This window comes from Asparagus officinalis, chromosome 3 (assembly GCF_001876935.1).
Source record: "Asparagus officinalis chromosome 3, Aspof.V1, whole genome shotgun sequence".
In the NCBI taxonomy this organism is placed as follows: domain Eukaryota; kingdom Viridiplantae; phylum Streptophyta; class Magnoliopsida; order Asparagales; family Asparagaceae; genus Asparagus; species Asparagus officinalis.
In genome coordinates this window covers 91731751-91741637 of record NC_033796.1, presented here as the reverse complement: position 1 = coordinate 91741637, position 9887 = coordinate 91731751, and positions in this window count along the sequence as shown.

The following is a 9887-nucleotide window of genomic DNA, read 5'->3' as shown; positions in this document are numbered from 1 at the left end:
AATGATCGAATTGAATACTAAGGTGTTCGCATTTGTTTGTTTAAAATTATCGAATTCGAATGCGGACTCTAATATTCATATATGGAGTTTTTCAAATTCAAAACCGAATACTTGGTATTTGATAAATATTCATGAATATTCACAAATACTTATCGAATATCAAAGCATATTTATTCTACAAAAGAATTTGATTTTCAAATGCTATTTAAATTCAAAAAAATATTTCTTTATAATATATGATGTATATATATTTACATCAAAATTTTTATTAGAAAACATATTTAAGATTATTTAAGTATTAAAATTAGTACATAAAACTTAAGTAGAAATGGTAAGTGGGTTGAAAATATAACATCATATGTGCAACAATACAAATAATAAGTGACCAAATTTTAAATGAATATTTGATTGACAACTAAATCGAATGTACATCTGATTAAATTCTATTGTTAGTAAACTCCAATACTAAAAATAATTTTTAGTGGTAAATGAATAGCCAAATCGAATATGACTGAATAATTACTCGAACAATTATCGAACTATTTGTTAATTATTTGGTTCATTTTCACCCCTACTCCTTAGACTTCACTAGGGAATGACTCTAACAATGACATAATCTATTAGTTTCACTAATGTCATTTGCATTTAGTGCATGGCCAATTAGTGCCTATACTTCGTCGTACAGTCATCGTCGCATTTAATGTACGGCCAAGGTCATTACGAATTCTCGAGCCAAAGTCGTAATGACTCCTCGGGCAACACCAACACTTTTGTCATTCTGTCTCTATCACATCATATTAAATGCAAAGATGACTCATTCAACTGATCACCGACATGGGTAAAGTGCGGTCTGACCGACCGACTTACCGACCTAGCCGAATTATCAATATGTCCCCATGAATTCTCTATAAATAGTGGACAAACCCATGGTACCATGATACGCTAACTAACGTCTTAAAACTAGATTTTGCATTCTACAAACTTGCTTAATCTACCACTGACTTGAATGTGATGTAGAGATTATCTCAAGCTCTATAATGAGTGTTATCTGTGCATGGATCTGCTACCTTCTAATCTATCTGCTATCGGGGAAGATTAAGAAATCCTAAACTCTTCTAAATATCCATTGCCTCATACATTCCCTCATACAATTAACATTCTAACATAAACAAGTGGTAAGAAGGCTTAATGGTTCATCTTTCCGAGAGATACGCTTTTGCCCATTGTGACGCCCTTGGGTTCACACAAGACTGTAGTCCGAGATGAAACCAGGAATGTCAAACCTGTCATGCACCACACCGTATAATAACATGTTTCACCATCACAATTACTATCTCTCTAGTAGAGTCAACAACAGGTGTAGGTACAAAAGCAAGTAAAAAATAATACAAGAGATATATGATGAAATAATAGAGATAAAAATGATATTTTATCATCCAACATATAAAATATAAAGTGAATCTCTGAAATAACTAGTCTGGAGATCTCAACAAGTCTCAAATACAGAATATCTGATAAAAGGAAATAAGGCACACAGCCTTTACAAACTTCTAGAACATAACTCTCAAATGTCTAAACAAAATATCTACAATGGAGCTCCATAAATAAAATAAAACTACAAATAAAAGATGGACGCTAATAAGTATCGTCATCACCCTGCGACTCTCCATGCACCTAACTCGTTACCTGAAATGGGAGGGGGAAATGAGCGTCAAAGCGCTAGCGAACAACATCATAACCAACTCCAAGGGAGACGGCTCGTTGCATATAGAAAATACAGTTAATACATATATACATAAAATCAATTATCCTAACAATAAGAGGATTTTAGTATTTAGGAAATTACAACACGAGCATAGGTACGTCAAGCGAAATAATCCAAATAAGAAAACCCTCATGTATATACCTTGTATCTCAAATTGTAAATCCCTAAATACCAAACCCAAGATCTAATACAGGAACAGTAATATAAAGAAGACTAACCCATCTCAGAACTCAAATACCATGTCATGTCAAAACCCACATAAGTGTCATGTCCAGCCTATGTAAGTGTAAGTGTCATACTCAAGGTTTAAACAGGTGTCCAACACATGGACTAAGACTAGGTGTAGTGGATGCCCAACACATGGACTGCATATATAAATTGTCCAACACATGGACTGAATGATGAATGTCCAACACATAGACTGAATATAATGAATATCCAACATATGGACTAAATATGATGAATGTCCAACACATCGACTGCACATAATAATTGCCCAACACATGGACTGAATGAAATGTGTAGAATATCGATGAGATATATGAAACGCGGGAGGCGAGGTCAACAAGAGTAGAGCTTTCCGCACGAAGAGTGAGCAGCTGCCGAACAGCCCCCTTCACTTCGTTCAGACGCTGAAAGTAGGGCCTCGCCGCAGTAGCGCCGAGCCTCTTACGCAAGAAGGACGCATCGTGTTCAAGAACTTCCTTAAATTCTTCGAAGGAGCAATTCTCCTCCAAGACCAGCCGGGTGCAGTGGGCCAATGTATCTTCGAAATTGGCCAGAGCTCGCACCACCTGCGTCTTTCGCCAGCGTTCCAAGGGAGAGAGGGCGGCCTCCTCCGCCGTGGATGAAATCACGGTCGAGGTACCTATAGCCATAACCGTAGGTCTCGGTGTGCAAATCTAAATTCATGTCCGCAAGCCATCTCACATATGAAGATACATAATAAACAATAATTTCTAACGCCAAATATTCGAGGTGACTCCTCGTTCACATTAAAGCACACAACAAAAGTAAACATGCACCAACTGTGTCGGCGATCAACCGAAACAGGCAGAAACCCTTCACAGGTTTCTGTCTGCTTTGAAACAAATCTAGAAGTGACATCATTATTTTCTAAGAATAATATTACTGATATCAACATATATCAAACAACATGAAACGAAATATTAGCATGTAAATATATCGTCGAAACCCTAAACATTTATATACACATGTTTAAACGTTTTAAAAGAAAAAACTTAGATTTAATTCATGATTAATAAATTTCAGATCTAAAACTTGTCAAGGTTACTGTTGTAATCAATTAAAAAATTATGATAATGTATTCTCACTTCATAAGTTATAAAGATCTATCTTTTGTACACTAAAAATACGTTTTAGGCTCGAAAAGTCCGAATAAAACTTAATAAAACGTGCAAAATAAAAGGGTGCAAAGTTGGGCAAGATGTTACTCACTTCAGATGCTGAAAAACTCCTGCCACGTGAAAGAGAACCAATCCCCTTCGCTACACTGCACAAAACCCGCTGAAAAATCCTACAAAATCCCTCAAAATCGCCAAAGAAAAGAACTAGGGTTTGAGAGAGAGGAAAATGGGCTACTAGCATTTGGAACATAGGATAAAAGATGTGTTTTCATGTTTAAACATGTGTATATATGATAACAAACCTAAAAAACTACAGTCCAAAACCCGAAACCCAAAACTGGAAAACCCAGTCTAACTAGAAGCATACTCTTTGGTATTTTGGCTGTAACGTTCGCAGCTGACCTTAGAATGAGATAATTAAAGATTTGTTGGAAAGCTGCTAAAGTTATCTACAACTTTGGTCTTTTAAGTTTTTCCATATTCACAACGTATCAGTGTGTAAAATATAAAATCTCTTCACTAGTCATAAATTTCCAGATTTATACATCGAGCATGATTTGTGCATTTACTCTTATATATATACATATATACATTGAATTGAACTCAAATCAATTTCTAGCATACTCAAACATCATAATATATTATTTATAAATATATAATATATTTATTATTATTTATCATAAAATATTCAAATTTTTTGGGTTTTACATTCTTCCCCCTTAAAAGAATTTCGTCCTCGAAATTCAGAAATCATAACTGAAAGATAGTATTAGAAAGCATGTCGAGGGTGAAATCCAACCCGCACATACACCTCTCGTAATATTAAACTCTTGATAAGCATATAGGGATATTTATACTTAACAATCCAGAATGACTATATTCGCACTCAACCCTTAATCAAATGGAACTAGTACGTCGAGCGAAAAATCCAAACAAGGAACCCCCATATACATACCATATGTTCTAAAAGATTAAGAATTAAGTGGAAATATCCTCATTCTAGCATTAAATCTAAATATAACCATATAAATAATCACACATAAATCAATCCACTTCCTCAATAGGTGCAGGTAGTCGCGTTGCATAACATCTTCACGCTCCCAAGAATCATCCTCGATGTCTACACTTAACCATCTAAAATGTAAATACCCCCACGCAACCCTTAACTAAATGGAACAAGTAAATCGAACAAAAAATCCAAACAAGGAACCCCTCATATATATACCATATGTTCTGAGTACTTAGGAGTTAAGTGTTAATACCCTCATTTTAGTGTTAAGTATAAACATCACCATACATGTAACCATAAGTCATATATAAGTCATACTAAAATTTAATTTACCTGCTCAAACAGGTGAGGGTAGTCGCGACGCATATTCTCCTCGCGCTCCTAAGAAACCTCTTCAACTCCTCTCCGGTTCTACTAAACTTTCGCCAAGGGAATCACTTGTTTCTATGTCTTTTGTCCTCTCTAACAAGTATACAAACTGGGATCTTAATCGTAGTCAAATCGTCTTGAAGCTAAAACTCTGATGCATCCAACACTCGTTGCTGCTTCCCATCATATAAGTGCTTCTTGTGCATAGAAATATAAAATACATTGTGTATACTAGACATCGATGCTGGAAGACCTAGCCTGTATGACACAGCTCCTATGCGCTCCAAAATCTAGAAAGGTTCAATATACCTCGATGCAAGATTCCCCCGTCTTCCGATTCGCTGAACGCCTTCCATAGGCGATACATTCAGCATAACTGAATCTCCAACCTGGAACTCCAAAGGTTTTCGTCTCTTATTTGCATAGCTCTTTTGCCGACTCTGAGCAGCTAGAATTCTCTCTCTGATCAATGATACCTTATCAGTAGTCTGCCTCACAAGCTCTGGTCTAAGCATTAAGCTATCTTCCGGCTCTGCCCAACATATCGGTGATCTACAAGGTCTCCCGTACAATACCTCATACGGGGTCATACCGATTGTCGCTTGATAACTATTGTTATAAGCGAACTCTATCAGTGGAATATGATCCTCCCAGCTACCTTGAAAGTCAATGATGCAAGCCCGCAACATGTCTTCCAGTACCTGATTTACTCTCTCCGTCTGACCATCCGTCTGTGGGTGGAATACACTACTGTATGATAGTGTGCTGCCATATGAATCCTGGAAACTCCTCCAAAAGTGCGAAGTGGACACTGAACCTCGATCCGATACAATCGTGTCTGGAACTCCATGAAGTCGAATTATCTCCCGAACATATATCCTCGCATACGTCTCAGCTGTATATGTAGTCTTCACTGGAATAAAACATGTGCTGACTTTGTTAGTCTATCCACTATTATGCAATCAGAATCATTCTCTTTCTTCGACTTCGACAACCCTACAATAAAGTCCATATAAATGTTCGCCCACTTCCATTCTAGAATAGGTAAAGGCTGAAGTGTTCCTGCCGGTCTCTAATGCTCTGCCTTCACTTGCTGATAAGTAAAACACTTGCCCACATACTCTGCAATCTCTCTACTCATACCACTCTACCATAAGTGTCTCTTCAGGTCCTTATACATCTTAGTGGTCCCTGGATGTACTGTGTTCCGAGTACGATGTGCTTTATCTAATAACTCCCTCTTAAGCTATGCACTAGCTGGCATAACTAAATTACCCTTTATCCGTAGACCTCCATCTGCTCCAATGGTCCAATCAGCTTTTGGCTCTTTGGTAATCTCCTCCTTTCGGATTCGAATCCAAGAGTCTTGCAACTGAGCTATGACAACTCTATTACTCCAAGATGACTGCACTGACACAACTCATAAAAATGCACTGGTTCTACCAATCTCGGGTCTAAAATCAAACTGGCTAAGAGTGAGAAGATCTCGATGCAATGAGCACCTCAAAGCCGAAACCCGATGTCGACACTTCCTGCTTAAAGCATCTGCTACGACGTTCGCCTTCCCTGGATGATACTGAATCGCGAACTCGTAGTCCCTGATAAACTCAATCCACCTCCTCTATCTCTGGTTGAATTCCTTCTAAGAGAAAAGATACTTCAGACTCTGATGGTCTGTGAACAACTCAAGCTACACTCCATTCAAGTAGTGTCTCCATGCCTTCAGCGCGAATACTACCGCTGCTAACTTCAAATCGTGAGTGGGGTAGTTCTGCTCATGTACCCTCAACTATCATGAGATATATGCTACCACCCTCTGAGTCTGCATCAAGATGCCTCATAAACTTACCAATGATGCATCTCTGTAGACCATAAATGTCCTGTCGCTACTCGGAATTGTCAAAACCGGTGTTGTAGTCAACTTAGGCTTCAAGGTATCAAAGGCCTTCTCGTACTCCCCGCCCCAAATGAACTATATACCCTTCTTCATAAGGCGTGTAAGTGGCGTAAAAATCTTCGAGAAGTCCTGGATGAACTTCCTGTAATAACCGGCTAAACCCAAGAAGCTTCGAATCTCTGTCACCGTCTTCGGCGGTTCCAAATCAAAAACTGTTGTAAACTTAATCGGATTCACTGCTATGCCCTCTCTGCTAATGACATGGCCGAGAAATCTGACTTCTGAAAGCCAAAACCCATATTTGCTGAACTTGGCATATAACTGATGCTCCTATAGATAAAGCTAACCGGAGATGATGATCGTGATCTACCTCCGATCTCAAATATATGAGAATATCATCGATAAAGACAATTACAAACTGGTCCAAAAAGGGACGGAAAACCCGATTCATCAAATCCATGAATATCACGGGTGCATTAGTCAACCCAAACGGCATGACCAAAAATTCAAAAGATTCATATCGAATCAGGAAAAACGGCTTTGGGAAAATTCATCTCCCGAACTCGCAACTACAATAACCCAAATCAAAGATCAATCTTTGAGAAAAATATTACGCTTCGCGCAGCTGATCGAACAAGTTATAAATCCTAACAAATCTGGATAGTGAACTTGTTCACATCATAATAATCTACACATAATCATAAGTTACCGTCCTCATTCTCCCGAAGAGGATCAGTGATCCCATAAATAAAAACATACTCCAGCGAGTAATACTCTAAGATAATAACTCATTTATCTAATTCTATATGTAGCTCCCTTATCTCAGTAGGTGCCGTCAATTGGGTGCTCGGGATATCGGTACTATACTTGGCTGCAACTCGATACAGGAAACAACCTCTCTTACTGGAGAAAATCTAGGTATGTCCTAAAAGACATCTTGATACTCTGAGATAACTCTGGTCTCACACAAATTAGCACTCCGATCCCTCAGCATCACCTACTCGACGTATACCAGAAATGACCCACATTCCGGTCACCCTGTGAGGTTGCTACTATCTATACAAATCCAACGAATGCTCACAAGCTGACTGTTTCAGTACAATAGTTGATACTAATAGGGTATGGTGATAACTAATCCATACCAAGAAAAAAAAAGTCAAAATTTGACATCAGCAACACGATCTATCTTGATGACTAATTCAGACTCTTCTAGTCTGATGACACATCTCCTATAGATAGAAAAGACACCCCCCTAGAGGAGTAGAGACTGGTAACGGAATATCTAAAGAATGTGCTACAAGCTGAAACCTATCAACGAAAACATGAAAGATAAGAGATATGCAAATTTCTAAATCAAACTAGATCCGAACTGAAAATGAAATCACAAAGAAAGCTCCGCTCGTACTCTGATCACGTGGTACTGCTGAATAAACTCTGCTGGTGGTGCAACAAATATGGGATCATCTGTCCTTCAAGAATCTCTTGGATAATGCAAATCTGGCCTGCTGGTCCCTAAATCCTCGGATTAACAAGTAGTGTCACTATTTCCCTACTACTGACCGAAATTGTGACTCTGAGACTATCGACCGTGACCTCTATCATGCTGGCTTCCTGCTGGTGTACTGCGACAAGTCTTTCGCTCTTGTTCGATCTTGTTGTGATTGTAACATGTACTCCGAACTATGCGCTACTTCGGCGCTCTCGAATCATATTGGCTCCTTTCTTATATAGTCCTTGTTGCTGGGTAAAAATCATTCTTCCGCTGCTAGGATTCTCTAGATTCCGCAATAGTTCTCTTACCATTGTCATTGTCACTATTCTGGTTTTGATTTCTTCCTTCACCACGGGTATATCTCCCTACTTTACTTAGACTAGCTCTAACTGCTTGATGAAGTATTGACTAAAATTCTCCCAAATAGATGATAATTGCTACCCCGACAAAAATCTTGATGTCGTTGCTATCTTCCAGCGATGTCCTCAATGCTGAATACATCTAACTTATGTTTGGTACTTGTAGGCATATAAAATTGCTTATAGGTCCCTTAGCACAGCTCGGCACAAACCGACGAACCAACGAGGCGACGAATCGCACGCAAGCAACGGAATAAATCCATTCGCGTTTGGAATCAAGCCAAGTGTTGAAGATTCAACGAGTGATCCAACCAAAGACAAACTCGGACGAATCACGATCGAATCAAGATCAGTTTCGGACTCGAACTCAGAAGCAGATTTACTGCCAAATCAGAAGCGGATTTACTGCCAAATCAGATCAACAAAATCAGAATCTAAGTCAACCGAATCACGGACAGAACCGAGAAACGGATACAGCGCAAAACGACGGAAAACAGCAAACCCAGAGGGGCTCGGCCAAAACCGAGCCGCCTCAAGGTGGCTCGGCCAAAGCCGAGCCACCCTGAGGTGGCTCGGTGGCCGAGCCACCTTGAGGTGGCCGGCTGCACTGTGCCCAAGGCACAGTGAGGGTAGCCTATAAATAGGCCCCCTTTTGTTCATTTTCAAAGGTTGGACTTTTGAGAGCCGAAACTCTGCCGGATTGAAGATCGAGCTTAGAGTTTTGAAGACTTGAAGACTTGGACATTCAGATCTGAATCTCGGCGAGCATCAACGTCACAAAAGGCAGGTGTTCGAGAGAGAGGAAGAACAGATCTGAGATCTACACGTGATCATACTCCGGATCTAAGCTTGGTCTTAGATCCCGAGATCCGAGCGATTATTTCCTTAGTGAACTAATCCCTCCCGGCTATTATTCCCTTCGTGGAATAATACCCGTCAAATCGTGTAGATCCGACCGGATCTAGATCGCGCGGTGGTCCACGGATTAACCCCGGCGTTGGCAAAGAACCCACAAAAGCTAGCGACCGCAAAACAGGAGCTCGCGATTTGTTCACAAGGAGAAAGTTGTAATTTTTCTTTATTTTCTTTGATTTAGTTGTAACCGGATCTATAAAAGACCGGATCTTTGTAATCCAAGATGACAATTATCTCAATGAAAAAGAAAACAGTTTTCCACGCGAACAATCTGGCGACCACAGTGGGAGCCAACGGTCTCGCTGCCGAGATCGTCACGTCGCAGCCGCGGATCTCAATCCCGGTCGTGGAGGAGGTCGAGTATGAGTTCGACCAAGCCAAGTTCGAGGAGTACGTGTCCTCGTCCGGATCTACCTCCCCCCGCAAGTCCAAGAAGTTCTCCTCCAGGAGAAAAGTTCGTTGGTTCGAAGAAGCTCGGAAAGCCAACGAAGCTCTCACCCCAGCTGACGCCAAAGTCGCGTCGGGTGAAGTTCTGCCGACCTCCAACCAGGTCAACCCAACTCCCGCCAACGCCTCCACTGTTGAAGGCGTTGTGACTCTCTTAAAGAGAGCCCGCCGAGGCGTCGTCAACGCCTTGCGCAGCAACTCACCAAGGCGATGGAGTCTACAGACGGATTCCGCTACAACGCGGATCTGAAGAACAGAAGAGGCAAA